At 44.7% G+C, this 24,428-nt stretch overlaps 1 protein-coding gene across 1 annotated transcript in view; it reads left to right on the forward strand.

Annotated features, from left to right (window-relative positions):
* ACYP2 (acylphosphatase 2) overlaps positions 1-24,428 on the forward strand; it is an 834,305-nt gene that overhangs the window by 771,137 nt on the left and 38,740 nt on the right. The window lies entirely within an intron of this gene.

Here is a 24,428-nt window from a genome sequence, read left to right on the forward strand (position 1 = left end):
CTCGTTGCAGTCTATGGAGCCTGAAAGAAGAAGTTGCTGGCAGGCGACCAGTGAAGAAGTTCGAAGTGATCCAAGCCTGGATCGAAGATGGAGGACACCTGTAAGCAGAGGGGACCAAGTTCTGAATCACTAGCCAGTGATTAGATGGGCACCAGGATGGCACCGGACGAAGTCACCTCGACCAGGTGAGTGGGCGACGCTGGGCTCTGCAGTCTCTCGGACCAGGAGGCGTTGTCGGCGACCAGGATGGAGGTGCGAGCTGTCCCACGATGTTCTCTGCTGTCGATGTCGCTGGACCCAGGATTGGGGCAACAAGTCTTGGCAAATGCAAGCCCACACGGTGGACTTAAAATGGCGTCTGGAGTGGACCAGGAGGGTCCGGGGTGCTCCTCTGTTGGAGGGGAGCAAGGGCCAGTCTGGAGCAACCAGACCAGCAGTGTTGATGTCGTCGTTCGTCGTCGGGAAGGCCACAAGCCAACAGGCTAGTAGCCAGACAACGCGGTGAGCAGCAAAAAGCAGAAGGGCCCCACGCAGATCTCGTGGAGGCTGGGAGGCTGAACTTAGGTGCTGGAGCTGCTCAGGGTTGGGGCTTCTCGGACCCCAAAGCACTGACTCGAGGATCCCTCGGCGGTCGTGCTGGGCAAGCGTCGTGCAGTCTTGAAGATGGCCGGTCCCTCGAGGTCTCGTCGCACCCACGAATCTCAGCTGAGCTGACGATGTGGGTAGAGGTCAGAGGTGCCAGGGAAGCCGGGTCTCGTCGTGCTGGTCAGTCGGATTCCGGAGGAAGGACGTGCAGCAAACCACAGTGTTCTTGGATGGTGCCTGTGGGTGCAGGGTGACTACTCCTTAGTCACAAGGGAGAAATCTTGAGAAGAAGTCGAGAGTTCCTTTCGTAGAAAGTAGTTTCAGGATTCAAAGATGATCTAATTTGGAAGGGGGCCTGCTCCTACCTTTATCCTGCAAAAGGGGGCAGGCACGCGACTAGGTCCTGCCCAGGGGTGGGACCAGGAAGGGGGGTGGTTACACCCCTCTCCCATGCCGGACTTCCCCCAGCTCAGGGGCTGGTGTGCCCCTAGAACTGGTTTGAGCCGGCCTATGCATAGTGAGCACCGGGGTGCCACTTGCAGTCACCTTCCTCTAAAGCCCTGCCTACCTGGGATACACAAAACCCTGTCTGGGATGGTGCTAGCACCGCCCCTGACAGGAAACCCTTTGTCCAAGCACTCCTCGCTGGAAGGACTCCCAGCAGCAGGAGGTCAGACTTGTGTCTGTGGTGGCAGCATCCATTTTGTGGAGCTGAGGCTCGAGTTAACTTTAACCGGGGTTCACAGTTACATACATGTCGTGTCCCTCTAGAAGGGTGGAATGCTAACCCCGTCGCCAGAATTGGCGAGGGGTTAGTATCCCAATTCGTATGACACCTTACTCGACATGTTTTGATAAAGCGATACCAGAGTTGGCATATAACCGCGAGGATTATAATGCACTTAAGAGTATATGGTACGCGTTATCATGGAACAGCTATTAGGACTTGGTTCAGCAAGCTGCAGACGGGCTCAGCTCATGCCAGAGCACCATCTCACATGATTCCAAGCACTCAGCCTTCAGGATTGATAAGGCCTGCCATAGGAGTGACTGATAGGAATACATGTGTCCATTTTAGGGTTAGATATAGGGATACTATATCTAAAGCAAAGGGTGATTACACCACCTTGCCCCAGCTGTCAAGCAGCCAGTTGTGTCAGATTTAGGTGGCCAGCCAGGGGTGGCATAATACATGCTGCAGCCCCTGGTAGGCCCTGGGTACACCTAGGCCCTGGGTACCTAAGGTACACTGTACAGGGGCTGATAAGGTGACTCAGTATCCAATTGGATATGTACCTAAGGTGCATGGAAACCATTTTACAGAGAGAGCAGTAGGCCTGGGGCCCTGAATAGCAGGGCCCAGGTCAACTAAGTCGGAAAACCAGCAAAACACCAGGAAAAAAAGTTGGGGGCAACCATGGTCAGGTATCCACCTTCCTACATATGCTAAGTGAGTTTCCAAGTGCTTCCTAAACCCACATGTTTTAGAATTCATTCTCCCCTAATTTCCACAGTCATTGCCTCCCTCTCACTGTTTCTCTTATCGGTTACAACCCAATTATTAGTAAAATATTGTGTTATGTCTTCCGCTAGTCATTCCAAAAAAGACCACATCCAACCCGGCTTCTGTTTTAAGTCGGCACAATGGAACCCGGGAAGGTGTTCCCGCTGCATATTTGTGACGAGCAGTGGGGAATGGTCTGATAAGTGTCTAGCTAAATATGTTTGTAGGCAAATACTTGTTCAGTTATTTTGAAGATTCCCTGACACACGTTGCATGGTTTTTATCATTATTCAGAGGTGAACGTCCTTTCATTTGGAGGTTCTTACATGCTACTTATAGTAGATTACTCTGGTGAAATAACAAAGCATGGTGTGTGATTCTAGATCAATGTGCTGAAGGGTGTTGCATTACTATTGGTTGCTATTGTGGGCACCACAAAAGCTCTTTAAAGGCAAACTTTTGCTTTGTTGGCTGCAAATTAAATGTTCTGTCCAGAGAGTCCTGATGGTGTATTCTGTGTAGGAGTGGAAATCATACCAGTCTTACAAATGAAGTTGAAAAGAATACAGAACATTTCTTTAGTTGCAATAACTACCCCCCTACCCCTTTTCAATAATGAAGGGCAGAAAACCTGGGGCCTGATTCAGAAAGGTACACTTACACTTTTGTGTAAATTTATGATTGTTTGATATTCACAAAGGTATTTAAGAGTAGAATAATTTCAAGTATGGAATCTCTGCACATAAAATTTCCACAGTGCGCTACTTTACTCTATGCCACTTCACTCTATGCAACTCCACTCTACGACCCTGTACTCAACAGCACTCCACTCTATGACAGCCCACTCTATCACAATAGACTCTACAACAATCCACTCTATAACAGTCATCTCTACGCCTCTCTACGACACTCCACTCTACGCCACTCTACAACCCTCCACTCTACAACATTCTAAGCCACTCTATGACATTCTATGCCACTTCACTCTACTGCACTCCATGCCACTTTACTCCACTCTACGACATGCCACAATACTTTATGCCACTCTGACACTCCACTCTATGCCATGCCACTCTACAGTATTGCACTCTACACCACTCCACTCTAAGCCATTGCACTCTATCCACTGCACTCTGCGCTACTTCACTCTACACCACTCCACTCAATGCTACTCCACTTTATGCCACTCCACTCTATGACACTGCATGTCATTTCATTCTACAACACTTTATGCTGTTCTATGATACTTCACTCTACAACACTCTATTCCACTCTACTAAACTCCACCACACTTTAATTCACTCTACACCACTCCACGCTATGCCACTTCACGACACTTTACTCCACTCTGTACCACTCTATACTACTCCACTCTGACACTCTCCACCACTCCACTCTACACCACTTCACTCTATGACCTTCCACTCTGGCGCTCCACTCTGTGACACTCTACTCTACAACCCTCCACTCTACAACACTCCTCTCCACTCCAATTCAAGCCACTCTATACCAGGCCATGCTACGCCACTCCATGATACTCCTCTCCACTGTACGTCACTCCACTCCCCTGTGATTGTAGCGCACATTTATCCTAAGTACTTTCTGGTGTATCTCTCAGAAATTCCAGGAGGGATTGCGCACTATGAAATATCTCCTTTTCTATAATGTAATGAAATATTTTCTTCTGTAATCTGGTTTCTCCTCTGGGCATTCAAAAGAAACTGCTGTTTTTGCTCTATCTGTCTTTATTCTTCAATCTCCCAAGCATCTCAAACTGCTTGTAACTTACTTTATAATTTTGATCACAATATTTTTCATGTTCTGTTTCTGTGTTTAGTATTTCTGGCCAGCTTTGAAATGTTTCTGTTTTTAACTACCTGAGTTCACTTTTTTTTTAAGTCTTGGAAAGGTTCGCTGTTATTAACTACATTTAAGTATGTAGTAGTATTAACTTTATTTCAGCATGCATGCCATAAAAGTTATCACATCTTCATTAATAACAATAAATAAAAGCAAATATCCATAAATACACAATGTTTAAAAAACATGTATTAAAACGCCAAAGGCCATTTAAGTATGTATATATGTACGTATGTATTTACAGTGGAAATCCAGCCAGGGAGTAACGGGCCATTATACAAAGTAGATACAGCCGGATTTAAGACCATGTGTAATCAAAAGGGGGTAAGGATGAATCAAGATTGTATACATCAACACTGAGCGGGTCCTCTTTATTGTTTCTGTTCAATATGTTAATTTTTCAACTTTATTCTACTTATTTACCAGTTTCTTGTTTTGGTATCAATACTTATTTTTATGTTGATGACTGTAAGAAATTGGGCATATTAGTTGAGGGGGATAAGTACCCACCTCAAGTAATAATCACAGCCATTGTCAGGGTGAAGCCTCCAAGTTCCTAAATTAATCTGAGCTCAACTCCTTGTTATCTATGGCACAGAGCAGACATGCTCAACTTACGGCAATGTGTAAAGTACAATAATAAAGTCAAAATTGCAAAACAATAAAACAAATTTGGAAAATAGAGTAAAATCTACTAAGCAAAATGACAGAATTTCTAATAAGGGGAACTAGAGATATGATTTTTTAAAGTTTTAAGTAGGAGTAGGTCCAAGAAGCACAAAGTGCCAATGATAGTCAATGGGCACAATCGACTGGAACCCAGGCACAATTTGACATTGACTGCAATGGAGCGTGGGTCAGATACACTAACCAAGTTCGCCCTAGTCAAAGATTTTACCTTCTGACTTTTGTCCTTTAAGTCCCAATCCACCACAGGAGTACACTTCTAAAGACCCCACCGGGCCTCAAACGAGGCACTCACAGGGGTCAGGCAGAGTCCAATCCATGTCCAATTGCCACCGAACAGCTGTACAGTTGAAGTAAAGGCCTCTTGTAGCTTGTTGTATCCCTGTATCTTGAGGAGGAGGGCAGCCTTATGAACATTGGAGTCCGATTGTTTGTTCTAGGTACAAGAGGGAGAGCAGGTCCTGCCTTCTAGGCTCTTTTCATGTCTCAGACAGCAGGATTCTACAGGGGAGTACTATGGTAATCCCTTGTGTCTTCCCACACCTAACACTAAATCTAGGTTGAGGCAGCACTAGAACCCAAAGTAAAGCCAGAGACAGTACGACCAAAGCTGAGCCCACCAGCAACCAGACCGTGATCCACAACATCTGTCTTGGCATCCTGTTCTCTCCCCTTTCAGCTGTGCCCCAGGGGTTCTATGTACGCCCAGCAGACCTAGGCAAGCGTGAATTGACACTGTAGAGTCAAAAGCGATGCCTACAGCCCCACCCTACATATTCTGCAGAGTTCAGAGGAGTCATCTATGCCCATTCAGGCCAGCCAGTTGTTTGCTCCTGGAAGGCATTTCACACCTATCCAAAGCTAATTACTGGCTGGAAGAAGCCGCAGGAATAAATGCAGATTAGTCTTCAGGAAATTCAGCAGGGAAAAGGTAACTTTCTAAAAGTTACTTTTCCTTAGTATTTAATACAAATCTGACTTCAGCATTGATTTGTATTTGTAATAGTTATTTAATTATTTTTGTAGCCGTTCCCGTTCTAGAGATAACAGTATTAGTATTTTAATCTATACTCCAGTTTTCTACATAGAACTGCTAGGCCTGTCATAGGGAAAATAGACTTTGTGCTAGTCACTATAAGCATATGTTAACATAAAATTTCTACATGCCATACTTTTAAACACCCTGCACAATAGATGATACAGTCCACTAAAGGCATTTAACTTACAGACCCTCGGTACACTTGGTACCATAACCTATGGACTTATAATCAAGGTAAATATGCAAATTAGGAGTATGCCAATTCAATCAATTCAACCATTTTAAAGGGGAAGCATATACACTATACTACTAGTTAGCAGGGTTAATTTCCACAGTTATTAAGCCAGTAAAAATATATGGTCTAGCAAAGGTGAAAAATGTGGGGGACAATGCAGTAAAGGCAGATTTCCTACAAGCACCAAAACTAAGTTAGAAAAGTAAAGTAGACATATCAATAGGCCATAAGAAGGTTTGCATAAACACTTTCTGTAATGTTAAAACACTTAGGGGCAGATTTACAAGCCCCTTGCGCCTCTTTAACAATGCTGTTGCGTCACTTTTGTGACGCAGCAGTGGCTCAAAAGATGTGCCATGGTGCGGGGTATTTACAACGTGATGCATCTGGGAGATGCGTCACGTTGTAAAGCCCTGCGCCACATGTAGGCGTTCCTGCGCAGGGGGGGGGGGGGTGTTCCGACGCAGGAACGCCTCCTAAAAGTGGCTGAGTGAAATCTACAAGATTTCACTCAGTCACTTTGGGCCCATGCTGCGTCAAAATCCTGCGCCTGCTTGAAGCAGGCGTTAGGATTGCACAGCATTAACAAGATAGGGCACCCCCGAGCATTGCTGGAGCTGCGTCGCGCTTGCGACACAACTCCAGCAATGCGCCGCCTTAACAGCACAGATGCGTCACACATCTGTGCCGTTTTTGCCCCATGGTGCACCGCATTGTAAATGCCGCACATCAATGGTGGCGGAGGCATGGCACACAATAAGTGGCGCATCCCTGCTGATATGCAGGGATGCGCCACGTATTGTAAATCTGCCCCTAGCTTATTTCAAATGCAGAACTTTTCTGCTTTTGAAAAAAGGAATGGTAAAAGGACAGATTTGAACTCATGCTCTGCAGGTTCCACCACATGGCAGCTGTGAGCGTTCAAGTTGCAATGTCATTTGACTTTTGACATGAAGCACCTTCCAATGTCGCTTAAGTCGTGGCTGTTCTCGGTGCCTCTCTAGGCTGCAGACTCCCAGCTAGCTTTCTTGTTAAGCCCTCACAGCGCCGGGACGCCTCCTAGTTGAGGCAGCTGTTCGCGCTTTATAAATACTAGTATTATTATTAATGCGTATATTACTCTAGTCGCTTAGATACCAACAAGTATCAGAGCGTTCGAGTGTGCAGAATGCAAAAAAGAGAAATTGAGACTTTCCGTATTCTGTCCTCTTTCCAGACCATGTGGTGTTGTAGAAACCCCAGTGCCAGTAACATACACTGTCCCTTCCAGCCCCTCCATCTAGCCACAGGAAGCCTTGTACAAGAAATATGTAACACAAACTTGGTTAAAATGTTTGATATATTGATGAGGAAAAAAGGTTTAGACATGTAATAAGACACAACCCTTAATTCTTGTATTGGGCTCCTGAAAAAGCGCAACCTTGAACGCTTGGGGGGGGGGGGGTACAAGAGTAATATAAATACCACAAACACACATACACATATGTGCAGACAACCACAAACAGACACATCTACATCGCATTTACCACAGACGGTAAAGCAAGAATATTTCTCTGATCTACAAAGAACAGGGTGCCTAATCTTTAAATCTCTCCATGGCAAAAGCCCTGCTTTCCTATCTTTCAAAGTTCAGCGCTACATCCCTCATCGCCAGCTCAGATCAGCACATTAACATCTACTGTTTTTTTCTTCCTAGAAGCAAAAGAAGTAGAGACTGGGGAGCCAGGTTTTATGTGTTCACTTCCTTCACTTGGAACACTTTCCCCCTTGAAATAAGATCATCTGTGAACTACGAGGGATTCAGAAAAAAAACTTGAAAACTTGGATGTTCAGACAAGCTTATGAATAATTCTGACAGCAGTAACCTCCTTCTACCTCAGCGCCAAGAGACCTTTTAGGTGGACGTGCGCTAACAAGTAATCTTTAACATAACATAACATAACATAGTATCTAGAACATAGGGCAACATAAGACTCAAAACAACTTTTTCTAAAAGTTGTATTGTTTTCTTTTTTTTCAGCACAGGCTAGAAAGCATAAATGGTTATGAAGAGAAACCAAGCATTTAAAATGAAAACTTGAAAAACAATATTCACTGCCTTCAAATACTGCTAGATACTCACGCTGGTGCTCCGGATATCCCACTGGAAAGCTTTAGGGTTGGTAAACTAGAATACAGGAATAAGGTGTATTTATTTGTGATTAGAACTGTGGTCATCAACTTGCGGGAGCCCCAATTCTCTATAGCCAGATGTATGGCATAATGTGTTGAATTCAGTGTATACAAAACAGAGATATTTCTTAGCTTTGAAGTTAATTGGGCCCATGCACGAGTAACTCATCCATTCCAATATTTTACTTTGCATTGTGTGGCTTGCAGTTAGTTTATCCCCATATGCTTTTAGCACTCAATGTAACAGAATACAACATAAATGTGGGACTTTAAGATATGAGCAATTGTTGTGAGATCACATAATTCCTTTGGAAAGTCTGTGTTAAAACATTCTTTAGGGACTCGCCCAGAGCTCTCCATGAGGACACACATGAACCCGAAAAGAAAGTCCTCCTCTAACCCTCCATCGACTACCCTGCCTACCAAGGTAATAACATTTGATCAAGCGGTCACAAGGGACATCGAAGCTCTAAACACCCAAAAATACATTACCACAACCTCCCCTCAAAGGAACAAACAGCACTCAAAAACCCTGAGATGAGGGAAGACATTGTTTTAAAACCAGATGTTAAGGGCGACACAGTAGTGATACAGACCATAGAAAATTACCAACTATTCCTTACCAGTCTCCTGAATGACAAAAGAAATGATAAAATCCTAGCATTTGACCCAACAAAGAAAAGGGGGGGTACAATTCAAAATCCAGTTACAATAGCAAAGAAACAGTGGATCACTATAAAAAAGGTGTAGTTCCTCATAAATAAAGACCCCAAATACCATATCTGTGTACATTGCCCAAAATGCACAAACAGCTGGATCCTGTCCCAGAACACTGCATTGTGTCAGTAATAGGTTGTATCTTAGAACCTCTGTCAACAATTTCTGACTTGTCCCTACGACCCCTAGTAATGGAAAGGCCGCCATATGTTAAGGAGACATAACATCAATTGAACACCCTAGAAGGGATAGCATTTTGATCCTGAAACAGAGTACATGATTGGGCTTAACTTGGAATCCCTCTATACAAGCATTCCGCAAGATGAGTGCCTAAAAGACATAGAACTCATGGAACAGAGGCAATGGCATTGGAAGAATCACATTGAATGTATTGTGACATTTGCTAAACTTGCACTTCAGAAAATCTATGTTGAGTTTGTGTGCAAAATATATGAACCACGACACAGGACTTTCATGTGCAGTACCTCTGCCCTGTATCTGGCTTGTTTGTCACTGGATTCAAGCTAGCCTGGCCGATGAAGGGTGTTACCCAGAAACCAGTCACAGGATGCTTGTTTCCGGTTCAGGGAAGACCTGGCTTTGCAGTTCGGGCTGGACTGTTCCCATGAGGCACAGGGTCAAGACTGATTTGCATGTAGCTGGGTCTGAACTGAGGTGGCAAAGTGAGCTAAAGAATGATGATGGATTCAACCCAGATCTGTGACTGGGGGTGAGTGTCTTACTATCATCTCCTTGTGTTTGCTTTGTTTCTTACCAGTGGGACAGTCCCTTAGCATGAGGCGCAACTGCTCCGACCTCACAGATTATAAAGCAGCGGCAAGAAACTGAAAAACTAACCTCTAGGGGTTACCCCAGATGAGTAATAGAGAAGAGAGCCAGATTCAGTCACAGAGAAAATCTACTATCAAACTAATAAAACATAACCACAGCAACTGATTTGTGCAATCACACCGACCAACACTTCAAATAAAGTGAAGATAATGGACACAAATTGCCGCATATTGAACAGTAATGGCCTGAATTACGAAAAACCTATGTTTTCCTTCAAGCGCACTACCTGCATAAGGACTAGACTAGGTCATATGAGACTGAAAATAAAGGACAGACAAGAAACTAATACACTATAGTGTCTACCACAGGAAAAGGGTCACTTCTTATGTGACCATTGCTCAGTGTGTGTACTTACTTCAAACACGAAAAGCATTGAGTTAGGACTTGAGCATCCCTGGGAACAGAGGTGCTACACAAGCTGTCCCCAAGGCTACACATACACACGCACATGTTCGAGAGGAGAGGCACTAGGAAGTGCAAGACTGCGAGGGAGACTCAGCATTTAAAACAACAGGCCCGCACTGTTGATCCACTACAAGATGTGAAACGGAGGTACAGTTCCCTTTGAGTGGTAACTGGACTATAGGACAATATATTTGATGTAAAACAGAGGACCTTGGCCTATGCAAAAGACATGTATTACAGTTTTTCAATTCATGTTGATGAATCTCCTTACAGAGTGTGACTATAGGGACATGGCCTCTGGCCTGTCATTTTTATAGGGAGGGATATAAGTGAATACCACCTGTGCTAAGCATACCTCTATGTTGTGGCACTTTACACAATTGCAGTGCTTTTATGGATGTGTAATGAACCACCTGTTGTGCTCACCATTTGTGTTTCTACTGATGAACTATGATACCGTCGCATCAGGTTGCATGCTAGTGTGCATTGTTTTTATTTGGCAAGTACCTTTGCATCAATATATGCTCCAATGGCAGGCAAGTAAGACAGTATTACCATTTTTTAGGTCTTGCCTAGGCAGCGCTTCTGCTGTCTCTTCGAGACATGCTGTATTCAGGATATGGGCATTAAGCTCCGCCCACTTTCCGCCCATAATTTTAATTGGCTTTCTGATACTGTCCTTTGTTGTAGTCCCTCCTTAGTACCACGTTTTCTCTTTTTGTAACCTCCCATGAGGACTGCCCCTGTTACATGTGTTGTTATGGTTCATGCTTTAGTTATAGCCTATAAGCACTATTGTCTTTGATCACTTTGTCCTGCCTGCAACAACTCCCCCAACGCTTTTATTTTTCAATCAGTGCGGCCGTGTGGTTATGCGCAGCATGCCAAACTCTTTGCTGCTCCCTCCCACTGTGTTTTACTAACTAAGCGTGGCACCCGCTTTATGAACATTACGCTATAACTTATGCTCCGCCTCCCCTGCTGCACGGGCGCCGGGCTTCATAGTTTCTGAAGCGACCGCCGCGTTGATTAAAGAAATCTGCTGAAGTGTCCTCCATATGCCATTGTTCCACCTCCCTCCCCATGATGCCCAGTTCAAAGCCGGCAACTTTACCTGCTACGCTACATCCTCTCCACCAAATATTTCCATGGGGCGGCCTTTTGCATAGGCACTTACAACCAATTCAGACGCTTGGCCCAACTCTCCTGATTTATTTCTTAGGTCGACCACCTCCGTCAACAAGTAGGGCCAGCTCAAGAGAGCCGCCTTCTAATGGATTTTGAAAAAGTACATTCACAGTTACACACGCAGTTCAGCTCTGCCCTTCTAACAATTTGCAATTCACCAATACAGGGTTTCCATTCAGCAGCCGATGAAAACTATTTAATAAAAGTGTTGCTGGGTGGCCATCTCAGACTTGTACTTCTTCCGCCTATTTTCTATTCTGTTTACTCAGTGTTTGATGTTGAGCCTAAGGCGCCGTGCTGCGCTGCTTACGGAAAACGTATAATATAGCAGCTTGCTGTACTGCACCATGAAGTGCTGGTTCCTGGCTCAATAGGGACCGCTAGCAGCAGCTTGCGGTACTGCACCAATCCATGCAGTGCTGGTGCCAGGCTCAGTAGAGACCTCTAGTGGCAGCTTCTGGTACTGCACCGAAACATGCAGTGCTGGTGCCTGGCTCACTAGGGACCTCTAGTAGCAGCTTGCTGTGCTGCATTGAGATACATGCAGTGCAGGTGCTTTGGTCAACGGGTCTTGATGCAAAACCTGTCAGAGAGGAACTGAATAACCACGTAGAGCACTAAGTGAAAATTACTTTGTGCTGCACAAGCTGTGACAATACCTGTATGTTTAGTACTGCCCATAAACCAGGTTCCTTGATATGACGTTCTGTAATAGTTTCTGGTACGCCCCACACTGATCTTTAACTTCGCAGGGACCTCTAGTAACAACATGTGGCACTGCACTCTGCTAGACAGTGCTAACATTCTATGTAAATCATTGTTTGCTTGACATGCAGGAATGACAGTTACAAGATTTGCTAGAGTGAATACCTTGGGTACAGGAATTCTAAATATGACAATTTTGAACCATGCGTTACAGGTTTTTCCCCTTTGGAACGCCAGTTTTGAAACTAGTATTTTCTTCTATGCTTTGTTTCTTCTGGTAACATTTGGGACATATGAGCTCCATCTGACCCTCAAGATATGCATTCTTATAGACTCTAAGATAAAAGCCTTTATATGGGGTTCAACCAAACCTCGTTTAGCTATAGCAAAATTAAAAGCTCACCACTCTTATGGCGGCATGAGTCTTCCGTCAATTGAACATTACACTCTTGCATTACAAATCTCTCAATTATCGTATATGCTGCCAGGGATTCCTGATGTTTCTCAATGGGTTCATATAGAACCGCACCCCTTATTTTCATATTCTGGTCTCTCCGCTTTATATGGTTCAGGGACTAGTCATCAGAATCCCAAGACTCCAATTCTATTAGCTATGCGCAAATCCTGGCAACGGGCACACCGCCTATTAGACTTAAGTCCAAACATTCATGAAAAAGCGCCTCTATGGGATAATACTGGTGTTCGCATCAATAGAAAAACATTATCCTGGCCCCTATGGAAGTCAGCAGGCATTCAAACCCTAGATCAAATATTGCATAACAGTGATTTTAAACCGTTTTCACAACTAAGAGAGGAATTCAGTCTTTCATGCCATCAATCCATGAAATATATCCAGCTCCAACAAAGCTTGAAAAATTGACCAGGTTCATCCCCAAGGGTACTTCAAAACTCACCAATAGTATCCCATATTTGGGTAGATGGGGCAAACATAAAGTAGTAGTATCTGGTCTATATAAAACTCTTCAATCACACCTTTACTCCTAACCTCTCTCTCAGACACTTCACTCCAAATGGCACACCCAACTTTCAATATTGTAAACTAAAGAGGAATGGGAAGAGCTGGTGGAGGAATTAGACAAGGGAACTCGTGAAGCTAGATTAAGTTTTCAAGTTTCAAGTTTTATTTTTATTTGCTTTGGTACTCAACTGAGGACCACAAATATTTTAAACATAAAATTCAGGTTATTTACAACAGTAAAATTTCTTGTGCTAATACAATGTTAAGAAAGATTTTAAAAATGTATAAAAGTTATAACAGACAAATTCATTTGGCGGGAATTTACATAGAGTGATCAGTTCCTTTGCTGAGTTAATCCTACATTTAATGTATATGGCTTGCAAGTACCGCTTCCTTGCCGTCACCACCTTTGGATTTAAACAGGCAAACATTAGATGCTCGACATCTTGCTCTCCTCCATTACACAGATTACATTTAGAGTTTTCCTTTAAGTACCATTTGGCTGTTACAGTTTTGACTGGTAAAATACCGAACCGGAGCAGAACAATCGCTCTCCTGACAGAATGATGTAGGTTGAAAGCAATGTACTGTTGAATTTTCTTGTATGTTATTGTTTCAGTGAAATTCTTATATGTAGATAGTTTAGAACAATGCAAAAGGTCTAGATCAAAGCTCAGCCTTGAGGTGAAATGTTTCAAAAAGAGTTTAAGTTGGGATGGTGTCCAGGCTAGCAGCAAATCGATATTAATCTCGGCTAGCTTAAAGGCAACTGACATGTTTTTCTTAAAAACGTGTTTGGATGAGTCACAATCAATTGTTTCTGTTTTGAGCAGAGATCGAAGAGTTCCTTCCTCGGCGTGCAGGAGATTATATGCCCACCTGATGACATTAGCAATTCCTCGAGAGTAATAGCTGGTTAATGAGTACTCGAGGCGGAGAGCTTGTACAGGAACGGCCTGTGATACCTTCATTAGTCTCCGTAATATTTTTCCTTCTTTTAGATCTAGGAAGTTCCACTGGTTTATGGGAATATATTCCAAGGCATATGATAGTACAGGCGGTAACTTAACACTATATACCTTGAGCAGAGAAGAGAAAGGCCTGTGTCCTGACGCTGCGTATAGTCTTGCAAGAGCTCCCGCGTGTACATCAGCTTTTCTAGTCAGGTTCACAGTGTGTGGCCGATTTTGTAGAAACTTGGTGAAGATCCTGCCTAGATAGGTGTATTCATTTACTTCTTCCACTTTGTCTCCACCAAGGGTCCAATTATATTTAGAACTCTTTTTCTTTCCTGAAAAAGAAACTATTTTTGTTTTGGTAATGTTAGGGATTAAGCAATTTTCCTCCGTATATTTGTTCAGTGCCTGGAGATTGCTTTGTAGTCCAAATGGTGTTAAATCTAATATGACAATATTGTCTGCGTATAACAGTGTATGTATGTTATGGAAGGCAACTTTTGGTGGAAAATTGCGTGCTTGCTGGAGACATTGAGGCATATCACTGAGATAGAGTGAAAACAGTAGGGGAGCAAGGAGACATCCCTGTTTGAGGCCATTGGGGGTCGGGATAGGGCTGGTTAGGCCCTTTTCTCTCCCCATTTGTACCTGGCACCAGGTGTCTGTATGCAGTGATATTAATATTCGTAGTAACTGGTCAGGGATACCCATTTTACTAAGTTTTTCCCAGAGTATTCTCCTGTCCACCCTATCGAACGCAGTCGAAAAGTCTATGAAAGCTGCATAAACATGAAGTCGATGAAGCTAGATTAAAAATTTTCCTGTTCAAAATTTTACATGATTGACATTGGTCTCCAGTGAAATTGCAGAAAGCCGTATTTGCTTTCCCATGCTAAACGTTGGAGATGTTCTAATACTAATTGACACAACCCATATTGTGTTTGAGTGTCCATTGATACAACCTTTCTGGATTTATGTGGGTAAAATCTTACACTCCGCTATGCCTTTACGCCTTCCACTAACTTCTGCCAATATTCTACTACATTCTTTTGACATAAGACTTTCTCCAAAGTTATCTAAACCGCAACAACGTCTTTTTCATACAGCAAGGGCCACAGCAAAAAATGCATATTAAGACACTGGAAATCTTTATCCCCTCCTCTACAAGAAGAATGGTTGACAATGATGATACATACAGCTTCACATGAGAGAATAATGTATAATCTTCAAAACCAGACTGACATGTTTCTTCAGGTTTGGTCACCTTTCTTGAATATGCAATAGTGATAATGATAACAATATTTCCACAACAAACACCCCTATCCCTTAGTCTGGCATTATTCTTTTTAGTACTATTTGAATGTCCCTTCCCTCCGCATCCCTCTCTGTCTCTATTTACTTTAACTTCGTCTTATTTTATCTCAATATCCTTTCTAATATTTTACTCTTTGGTATTTCATTCCATTTTTCTATACTCTACTATATACATAAACCGTTTTCCTCTAATTTATTCATTTAATAACTTTGATTTACTTTATTTCAATTCTCATTACAATGTACTCATCCATGAATTCTGATGTGTCTTATCATATAATTATTTGATTATAGTTGTAATTATTTAATCCATAAAATCTTAAATCATATTGTGATTTGTTTTTATATATATGCAATTGTTTCCCCTTCTTTCTTTTCTTTTCTATTCTTCTCAAAATTGGATTATTCAACTACTTAATTATTCAACTATTTATCTATTGATACATCCTATATATTAACAAACTATATCTGTTGCATATATCTTTCCTTTTTTCTTTCAATGTACTTATCTATCTATTATGAAATATTAGATGTTATTGCTATTATTGTTCTTGTAATGACATTTTGCAAAATTTTAATAAAAATTATAACACAAAGATATGCATTCTATGTCATAGAAGAAGACTGTTTACATTGTTTGTATTTTTATAAAGCGCTACAATTTTTGTCTTTTATGTGTTGCATTTGGTGCCCTTTTATGGTGGATTCTAAAATAACCAGGTTGTATGCACACAGCAAACATTTTTCAGCAACAGACCAGCTTTACGAACTTTTCTAAGTGTTGTTCTTTGTTCATTTATATGAATGTTGAACAAAAGGCAGAATATTTGGTGGCTCCACAGGGACATCCAGTAACAATCAGTGTTGCAAATAATAATGCAACGCCAATAGCTCAAACGTTTAGTAATATGAGACCTATTGCATTGCAAATGCTTGTATTTTTAATGCTGTTTGCCTTGTGTTGGCTTAAGTGATCTTGACTGATAGGACCAAGGACAACGAGACATGTAGACTAGCATAAACAGCAGTAACATTACTTGTCCTGACGAAAGCCCCGGACCCTAAGGCACCAGTGAGAGTGGGCTGAAACATGTCAATAAAAAACATTGTATCCCTTTCACAATACTCTCCTACACCACTTTTTAATTCAACCAGAAACACCAACTTTAAGGTGCCTACTAGATATTTTTATCTCGTAATAAGCAGATCCCTCATCGTAGAAAACATCAAAAGTACTCTCTACATACGGGTGAGCACATTCTGGTTAATAAGGACCAGGATGAGACATGATGGTGAAGTATGACACCGATAGGGTGTATGAGGGTCACAAAAATAACCAAGTTGGGGAGCTGCAGTTTACTTCATGAGTACACCAGGACTTTAGGAGACATCAGACATGAGAATCCTGCAAACTCTATTATCTGTTAGCTTAAGAATGCAGACCCACCATTTAAAATGGAGAAACTTTATGGGCTTTTAGAGACAATGCACACAATAGTTCTATCTCCCAAGAAGCTGCCCAGACCAGAAGTAAAGGAGGAGCACTGGAGCTGTGGCTTGGGTAGCAGCTCCTGGTTCAGGCAGCAAGTAAGGCTGACCCTTCCTCAGCAGCACATCTATGTAACCCTCCCTCCCTGCCAGGTCAGGTTCTTGGTCTTCAGTTATCCTTGTTGCTGCCAGTCGGATGATTCAATGACTCGCGCATTGCTTCAGGCATACATCGCCATCTACTAGTAAATGTGTCAAACCCTAGCACGGCCAACAAACCACGCTCACTTCAAGAGTCAGTACATTCACTGCCATTGAATTAGAAACCATTGACTCCTGATGCAGCGCTGTGAAAGGCAGCAATCCGTACTTCAAATGTTTGTCTCTACTCTTAGATATGACCCTTATGCTAACTTTAATTTGCTACCTTGAAATCCAGACAACGCCCTTGTACATCACAACCAGGCAGCCATCCTCTGCAGGCCACGCTGCCCACACCACTAAACTATTGACTGTATTACACTAATGGTGAAATGTTACATTTCTGCACAGCACTACTTGAGGGCTGGACCCACTGGCTTTATTAATTCTTGTTTTTACTAAGGATATAAACAGGTTAATTGGGCATCAGTTTGCATTTATGAGGGTGGGTAAGTCCTGCTGCCATGTCCCACAGACCGCCAGGCAGGGCTTTGCAAAACCCCCACCTATGGGCATCCCAGCCTGGCTGCTCACAGCGCAGTGACGTTGGGGCCTGCTTGCTTGTTCTTTGGAAAACTGAACCCAGCCCATGTCTTGCGGATTTAAAAGCCGCTCAGTGTCAGGACGCATTCACGGTGGTTGCCACAAGTTCTGCAGTGGGCGAAGCCTCGCTCGGTGAAGTGTGATCTGCAGAGCAGAAGCCCGGGGCTGTGCATTACCCAGGGGTCTGTACAAGCATTCGGTAATGAAAATTCTTGCAGAAATAAGTACCTCGCAGAAGGTCAGAAATGCACTTTACGAAGCATTGACATTGGAGAACGAGTGTTGTGAAAGGTTTAGAAAGTGTACCTTGTTAATAATTAACAGCAATGCTATTTCTTGTGACTGAGGCCGGCGGGCACCCTCCCCTTGCAAAACCTTTCCTGGTAATGTGCAAGAAACACAGTGAATGGAGCATGTGAAATATATCTGCACCTTTTCATTCCTAAATGTTGGACAAGAAAAAATTGCAACGGGTATTCATGGAGGGCCGTGGGAACCGCGCGGCGCCTCTTCGTGCCAACCCGGAGGCCTTTTGTTATTTCCTCTCGGCGGCCAGCCTTTTCCGAATGCCTTGCTGTTTCTAGCGTCTGTTTGCCTCTTTTGTTCTATGCTGTAGTTTCCGTTTTAGATTTCTGTCCTTGCTGTGGTGGGAGCCGTTCACAAACCCTCTTCCTGGCGTGTAAGTGCTGTAAAGTGAGCAAAAAGTTGACTTTACATTTATAGGAAAGTCCATCTCATTGTCTGCGTTAGGAGAGGGAAGGGCGATAAAGGAGGTGGGAGCTGTTGGGCAGCAATGCAACATCTTGAGAAACCCCACAACATCGCCACTTATTCGGTATTCACACATTTTTTCTATGTAGTTTCCTACTGTAAGAGCACATGGGAAAGCTGTGCCTTCAAAAGACACGAGTGTTTCTACGTGGAAATTTAATGGAGCATCCTCGAGTGGATGTCGATGAGGTTGTTTATTCGTAAATACAAGTATTTTATTTTAGGCTGAAAAAGTATATTACAGAAAACACAAAACAAAGGCCCAGCACCCTCTATACATCAGTGTGTATACATTTCTTAAGTGCAACCTACTGGGTCCATTGAATTCCTTGTATTTCGTTTTTTTTTTTCCAGCCACCTTGCTTTTATGTTACAAAAATGTGGAATGGAAAATATAGATTTACTCTTTTTTTAGGTCTCGACCTCTGCCAATGCGCTTGTGCATTGCAGATGTCGAGACTTATAGAGTTGGATCCACGAAAGCTAAACCAGGCGGATTGTGCACGCGCTTTCCATATGCTCTCCGAGCCGCCTGCCTCGCATCATTGCATCAGACCCGCCACAGCAATGCCGAGAGCTTCACTTCAAAGGGATCCGCTCCCCCGCCCCCTGCTTCACACTTCAAAGGAATGCGTCCCCCGCCCACGCAATGCCAAGAGCATTTCCCGGCCACTTTTAATTTCATTTCGTGAACGATATGCATTTTAGCAGCCCTCTACCCACCGTGTTGCTCCCTTTCCCCCCACGCATTCTATAGTTTTGGTAAAGCTTCCCTGCCCCCTGTTTCTTCCGCCGCTCTCCTATTGCTCCCCTCTCCCGTGGCATTTGTAATCCGGCCCTCTGCGTTGCCACTTCGCCCTCCACTGTGCTCGGGTCTTTTTCTCAATTTATTTCTAAGTGATACACATTTTAGCAGCCCTCCACCCACCGTGTTGCTCCCTTTACCCCCACGCATTCCCTGCCCTCTGTTTCTTCCGCCGCTCTCCTATTGCTCCCCTCTCCCGTGGCATTTGTAATCCTGCCCCCTGCGTTGCCCCCTCGCCCTCCACTGTGCTCACGTTTTTTTTTCTCTTTTCGCATGCTTGTCTCAATTTATTTGTAAGCAATACACATTTTAACAGCTACTAAATGGGAAGGAATGTATGAAAAGTAATCAGCCCAACATTTGACAATGTCTATAAGTGGAAAAATAACAGAGGAGGAAGTACGCATTACTTTTTATAGGGTCGCAATACTTTAAAAACCGTAATGAAATGGTCCGCCGTGACTTCTAAGTGCCCACGAGCCACCTTCTACGCAGCTGTTAACCTCAAGCGGTGCAGAGGCATACCGTACCAGCTTACTGACTGCTCCTCCACCGCCTCTTCTGCACCCTCCCCGCCCATCTCCCCCCAGTCCCACCTTCCCCGTGGGTCGGTTGGTAGCTCCCCGTCAGCCTCGATGAGCCCTGCACGTGCCGAGGGAGTCCCTCCTGCATGAATATGGAATAGGCTGCAATAGGACAGTGGCAAGTGCAGCCCCGCCTACCACCACACTACACACGGGTACGAGATCGGAGTGGGACATTGAAGCAGACAGAGGGCACTGGCGCAGGACAATTTCCAGATTTATTGTGGCTTTGGTGCTGGCAGCCATCCCTGGAGGGGGCTGCTTTGACAACACAGCTGCAGTGGCATTGTAAGCTATTGGCATTGTAAATGACAATGCCTTTTATTTATGTTTTAAAAACTCAAACAAAAATAAAAGGCATTGTCATTTTTTAACATGTTTTTGGCTCGTTTTTTCTGTTGCTGTGCGCCTGTGTTTTGTTTAATATTTGTTTTTTGGGCATAACACTAGCTGTCGCTCCTCCTCCTGTCACTGCTGTTGCAGCTTTACTTTAGCTTGCATTGTCTCCCCTAAACTATGCGAGGCTTCGCTTTTTAAAAGGAACACTTTACTGCCCTGTCCCACTTTACCTTTCTCCAGGTCACTTTCCTTCGCGCCTTTTCTAGATACCTATTGCATTCTGTAGGATGTCCTGCCATTTCCTGTTGTGCTGCAGTCATCAGTCTCTACTCCTTTAATGATTTAATGAGAGGGTTGGCCATTTGTCGCACAAACAGAAACTGACTCCCAAACTTTCACTTTCGTTCTGATCCTTCCTATTGGTTCAGTGCAGTCTGGCATGAGGGACATGCATTGGTAATCAGTAAGTGGCAGTATTGCCAAAGTATGACAGATTATCTGGACGCATTATGATGTATTTTGGCGAAAAGCAACAAAGAAGTTGGAAAGAAAAATTTCGTTACCTCAATTTCTTGGGTACTGGATATGAAAACTAGTTGTATTGTGTGTTGTATCTCTTGTTGTTAGGTCTCGCTGTAGCCAATGCGCTTGCGCATTGCTTCTGCGGGAAATTATGTAGGGGCTCCAGGAAAGCCGAACAAGAGGGCTTCGGAATGCGGATTATGGCCAGTGCATGTGAGGCATTCAATTGCGAAGCTGGCATCTGGACTGCTTTCCCCAGCGCGCGCTCAGCCTCACCATTTGCTCCCCCGCCCCCCCATCAGACTTCAAAGGCTGCCGCTCCCCCGCCCCCCCATCAGACTTGAAAGGAATGCACTCCCCGGCCCTCTATCTTGTTCTTTCAGCCCTACACTCGCCATGCATTAGCTAAAGCTCACCAGTGGGCCTTTTGCCCTTCACTAAAAGCTCCTCTCCTCACGTCTCTTTCTCACTCTTGCATCCACGCTCTTTCTGTTACTCCTTGCTCTCTTTATCTCCATTCCTCCCCTGTAGTTCTCTCTCATTCTCGCGCTCTCCCTCACTCTAGCCATAACATCCCTTTCGCAAACCTACTTTCCCTTTCAATGCTGAATATTGAAAAACATAAGCAGTCGCCAGGTGTTTTTAACTCATTTTTTTACACTTTCTACGTGCGCACCACTCGTGGGTTATTTTTTTTTCTCCTCCTACCCCTCTCTCTACGTCTCTTTCTCATTCTCGCACCCACGCTCTTTCTGTTACTCCTTGCTCTCCCTCCAACTCCACCCTCCAACTCCACCCTCCAACTCCAACTCCACCCTCCAACTCCACCCTCCAACTCCAACTCCACCCTCCAACTCCACTCTCCAACTCCACCCTGCAACTCCACCCTGCAACTCCACCCTCCAACTCCACCCTCCAACTCCACCCTCCTCCCTCCACCCTCCAACTCCACCCTGCAACTCCACCCTGCAACTCCACCCTGCAACTCCACCCTCCAACTCCATCCTCCAACTCCACCCTGCAACTCCACCCTCCAACTCCACCCTCCAACTCCACCCTGCATCTCCAACTCCACCCTCCAACTCCAACTCCACCCTCCAACTCCACCCTCCAACTCCAACTCCACCCTCCAACTCCACCCTCCAACTCCACCCTGCAACTCCACCCTGCAACTCCACCCTGCAACTCCACCCTCCAACTCCATCCTCCAACTCCACCCTCCAACTCCAACCTCCAACTCCACCCTCCAACTCCGCCCTCCAATCCCGCCCTCCAATCCCGCCCTCCAACTCCACCCTCCAAATCTGCCCTCCAAATCTGCCCTCCAAATCTGCCCTCCAACTCCGCCCTCCAACTCCACCCTCCAACTCCACCCTCCATCACTCCACCCTCCATCACTCAGGAACACCACCACATCACTCAGAGGCACCACCACATCACTCAGGGGCACCAACACATCACTCAGGGGCACCACCACATTACTCAGAGACATCACCACATAACTTGGGAACACCACCACATCACTCGGGGACACCACCACATCACTCGGGAACACCACCACATCACTCTGGAACACCACCACATCACTCAGGGGCACCACCACATCACTCAGGGACACCACCACATCTCTCGGGGGCACCACTCAGGGGCACCACCACATCACTCAGGGACACCACCACATCACTCGGGGATACCACCACATCACTCGGGGACACCACCACATCACTCAGGGACACCACCACATCACTTGGGAACACCACCACATCACCCGGGAACACCACCACATCACTCGGGGACACCACCACATCACTCAGGAACACCACCACATCACTCGGGAACACCACCACATCACTCGGGGACACAACCACATCACTTGGGGACACCACCACATCACTCGGGGACACCACCACATCACTCAGGGAACACCACCACATCACTCTGGGAACACCTCCACATCACTCAGGGGCACCACGCAGGGGCACCACCACATCACTCAGGGACACCACCACATCACTCAGGGACACCACCACATCACTCAGGGACACCACCACATCACTCAGGGGCACCACTCAGGGACACCACCACATCACTCGGGGACACCACCACTGCACTCTGGGACACCACCACATCACTCGGGGACACCACCACATCACTCAGGGACACCACCACATCACTTAGAACACCACCATATCACTCGGGGATACCACCACATCACTCGGGGACACCACCACATCACTCAGGGACACCACCACTGCACTCGGGGACACCACCACATCACTCGGGGACATCACCACATCACTCAGGGACACCACCACATCACTTAGAACACCACCATATCACTCGGGGATACCACCACATCACTCGGGGACACCACCACATCACTCGGGGACATCAACACATCACCCAGGGACACCACCACATCACTCTGGGACACCACCACATCACTTGGGGACACCACCACATCACCCAGGGACACCACCACATCACTCTGGGACACCACCACATCACTCTAATACACCACCACATCACTCAGCCCAACCACATCATCACTCAGCACCACAACAGCACTGTCCTTGCTTGCTACCAACAAGCATTGCCATAGCCAATAGGACTCGCATTAGGAAAGTGTAAGCTATTGGCTTTGTGAATAACGATGCTATTAACTTATATATTTTCAAAGCCAACACATATCAAAAAAATGTGTCATTTACAATACCAATAGCTCACACTTTCCTAATGCGAGACCTATTGATTTGCAAATGCTTTTTTTTTTAGTTAATACCTAAGACAGTCCAGGCGCTGTTCATTTCGAGAGATGTTGTTTTCTATACAGTGGACTTAGTGGTTAGTTTCATTGTCACTCTCATTTGCTTGCTTCTTATTGATCAGCTGTGATAGGCTTTCTTTCTCTTCGAGTTTGTCCCTCCCCTGGAACAGGGACACAATACTTGTGTCCTTCCACTGCTTATTTTGTTAGGTGCAACTTTTCTCTTTGTATTTAAACACTGTACCAGTGCGTGTCGTTTTCAGCTGGCCCACTTGTGTACTTCTCCCACCTCTGTGTTCTTGGCACTCTCTCTCGTCCATGTTGCCGCTAGCTCCCCATTCTCAATCCCTCCCTCTCTCGGCCATATAGCTACTTGTCCCCACCTTTACTCCCTTCATCGCTCCCTAGTCTGTGTTATTGCTTGACCCCACACCCTCCCTCCAACCAACATCCATGTTTCTGCATGCCCCCAAAACTCCTATTCTCTCATCCATGTTGCTGCTTGGCTAACCACATATCCTCCCTCCACAATCCATCTGCCTCCTTTCTCAATCACCCTCCCTCACTCAATAAGCATCCTTCCTCACTCCAAAATTATATTCCCTCCCTTGCCCGGTGTGCTGCTTGCCCCCAATATCCCTCCATAACAAAAAGAAGCACTATGACACCAACACTATTGACCAAAAACTTTTAGCCATGCTGCATGTCAGTCGCGCCTCTGTACAACATAGCTATACATTGACATAGCCAGTAGCATTCATCTCGTGGGTTCGACCTATTGGTTTTTCCAGTGTTTGCGTTCTGGCCTAGAGACAAAAGTGAGGGATGCTTTTTTATTCCTAATCACATGTGCACATTCGCCTAAAAGTAAGTTGGCTTTGCTGCTGTGGCTGATGAGCTAATTATGTCCTTTTCCAATGCTTTTTTCGTGGGATTCATGATCTTTAAAAAAAAAAAGAAAATTATCCTTGTTTGTTTAAACTGTATCTTTGGGATACAGTAATTCAAAGGCAATTGTACATTTTCTTTGCTCCAATACAAATTAAAGTTTCCAAAGATGTATAATAATACTTTAATTGATTTGTGTACCTATTGCTAAGAATCATCCTTGCCACTCTATTAAAATTATTATTTAGGGTTGAGCCTGCGAGAGCATGCGCTAGTGCAGGCGTCTCACTTGTGAGACACTGTTGAAAACAAAGCAAGCATT

This window comes from Lissotriton vulgaris, chromosome 6 (assembly GCF_964263255.1).
Source record: "Lissotriton vulgaris chromosome 6, aLisVul1.2, whole genome shotgun sequence".
Taxonomy (NCBI): Eukaryota; Metazoa; Chordata; class Amphibia; order Caudata; family Salamandridae; genus Lissotriton; species Lissotriton vulgaris.